Genomic DNA, 2,730 nt, shown 5'->3' on the forward strand with positions numbered 1-2,730 from the left:
CAGTTTTCAATTAATGAGAGAATTCATTTGATAATTTTAGTCATAATTTATGATTCACTGATTAACGGATTAATAATTTATTCTGTAATTTAGATGCCATAAGAGCCATTGAAAGGAATAATCTGATAGTTGCTCATTGCACAATCCTGCCCATTAGTAATACTAAGCCAAGAATCTGATAGCTATCCCACTCTGTTGAATTACATGTTTCCATTTGTGTGATTTTGGTCAACAACAAAATATCCATACACAATGTCATGCCTTTTCCTTTCCTTTTTTTTTTTTTTTTTTTTTTTAAACAAGCAGCTCCATGATTTGAGAGGTTGGTTAGTACAATACAGAGAACATAGGGAGAACGTATAAAATGGCATTTAATACCAATGCCAATACTTATTTCATTATGTTTATAACTAAGGGTATTATTAATTTTTGTGTTGTTTTTCTTTAGAACATAAATCAAAGCCATTAACTTGAACTTGAGGTATATACACATTACACACACAACCTTAAGTAAAATACTTTTCATAAGCAACATTACATTTTAAAATATTGGAAACTGAATATCTGTGCTGATTTGTATTTTGACTTAATGGAACAAGAAGAAAACAACATTCAACTACTGATAACAAAGCTCTTAAAATTCAAAATGTCTTCCTCGCCCTTTGTACTTACCACAGGTTCTACAACATCCTGAGAAGATTCATTATGAGAAAAACGTCAGTCACAGCTTTAATTCCTTACTTTGGAAAAAAACTAATGAGAAAGCACATTGGAAGGTGAGACTTCATTTTTGTTTCCAAATAAGTGTTCCTAATTTTTCTTCTTACAGCAAATGTTTAAATCAGTTCATTATAATATATCTAAACCCTTAACTTTTGCAGCTTTCAGGTAAAGTCCAGCATTTTATTTATACAAAGTCCATGAGAAGAGGTCAGTAGAGATCATCTAATCTTAAGTCGTGACATCATCTATTCAAGTCCTTGCCACAATCCCTCGCCAGTTAGAGCACAGCATGCCTGGATATGCCACTGGTGATCTTTAATAGAAGTTAGCTTCAAAAACTGAGAGAATTATCCTACAGTCATGCATTCTTTAACATCTTGTTTATTAGCAAAAGTCAGCAATCCAGCTTTTCTTAGGCCCTCATGTGCTAACATTCTGTAGAGTTCTTCTCTATTTACAGAAATCCTCTGTCTGTACTGTCCACAGCAACTATTACAAAAATTGGTAAAGGATGGTAGTTTTCTCTGAATTACCCAGCCCAACAATGAGAACTTTGTGCTCCTGATTGAACAGTCTCCATATTCTGGTGAAGAGAATTCCCATTCTCGGGCAGCGGATCCCCCTCCAGACAACCGGGCTGCCTGGCCTACCCTGGCTCAGGCTGAGCGGGGAGGAGAGAGACGCGCTGGAGCCTCCGCCTCTGCTGCTGCTCCCGCACTGGCGGCAGGACGGCTTGCAGGGAACCGGAAGGGGGCCGAAGCCCAGGCCGCCCTGCCACGCGCGAGGCCCCGCCTCTTCCGCCGCGGCAGTGGCCTGGCTCGCGGACATCGCTGCCGCGTTGTCTGAGGGGAGCCTCGCAGGTCACCCTCCTTCCCCAGCTCCTCTCTCTCTTTTCTTTTTTTCTTTTTTTTTTTTTTGAATTGAAGTCACACATCACAAAGCAGATTCTCAGAAAGCTTCTTTCCAGTTTTTAAAATTTTTTTTTATTTTTTATTATTATTATACTTTAAGTTCTAGGGTACATGTGCATAACGTGCAGGTTTGTTACATATGTATACTTGTGCCATGTTGCTGTGCTGCACCCATCAACTCGTCAGCACCCATCAACTCGTCATTTACATCAGGTATAACTCCCAATGCAATCCCTCCCCCCTCCCCATGATAGGCCCTGGTGTGTGATTAAACTTCTGTTTGGTTGTTCTATTCATTATTGAAAGTGGAGTACTGAGGTCTCGTATTATTATAGAACTGTCTACTTCTCATTCTAATTCTGTCACTGGTTGCTTCACGTATTTAGGGTTAAATTTTTGGTGCATACATGTTTATAATTATTAAATCTTTTTAGCGAACTATTTTATCATTATGTTATGTCTTTCTTTGTCTCTTGTTACAGCTTTTAATGTAAATCCCGTTTTGTCTGATATTACTGTAGCCACCTCTCCTCTCATTTGGTTAGTATTTTCATAGAATATCTTTTTCCATCCTGTTATTTTCAAACTATGAGTGTGATTATATATAAAGCGAGCTTCTTGTAGACAGCATATAGTTCAATCTTTTTGTTTTGTTTTTATCCTTTTGGTTTATCTATTTTTTTTATTTGGGGAATTTAGCCCATTTATATATAAAGTAATTATTGATAGGAAAGTACTTCTGCCATTTTGTTTTCTGTATGCCTTATATTTATTTCTTCCTCATTTTTTTCCATTACTGCCTTTATGTTTGATTTTTTGTAATGATACATTATGATTACCTTCTCACTTAAAAAATATTCTATATTGGGCCGGGTGCGGTGACTCACACCTGTAATCCCAGCACTTTGGGAGGCCGAGGTGGGTGGATCACGAGGTCGGGAGATTGAGACCATCCTGGCTAAAACGGTGAAACCCCATCTCTACTAAAAATTAGCCGGGGGTGGTGGCGGGTGCCTGTAGTCACAGCTACTCGGGAGGCTGAAGCAGGAGAATAGCATGAACCCAAGAGGTGGAGTTTGCAGTGAGCCCAGATCGC

The 2,730-nt window shown here is 38.6% G+C and overlaps 1 pseudogene; it reads right to left on the reverse strand.

Annotated features, from left to right (window-relative positions):
* Positions 1 to 686: 686 nt before the first annotated feature.
* Positions 687 to 1,441, reverse strand: LOC119620887 (ADP-ribosylation factor-like protein 5A pseudogene; annotated as a pseudogene).
* Between the last annotated feature and the right edge of the window lie 1,289 nt (positions 1,442 to 2,730).

The sequence above is a fragment of the Chlorocebus sabaeus genome, chromosome X, assembly GCF_047675955.1.
Source record: "Chlorocebus sabaeus isolate Y175 chromosome X, mChlSab1.0.hap1, whole genome shotgun sequence".
Classification (NCBI taxonomy): Eukaryota; Metazoa; Chordata; class Mammalia; order Primates; family Cercopithecidae; genus Chlorocebus; species Chlorocebus sabaeus.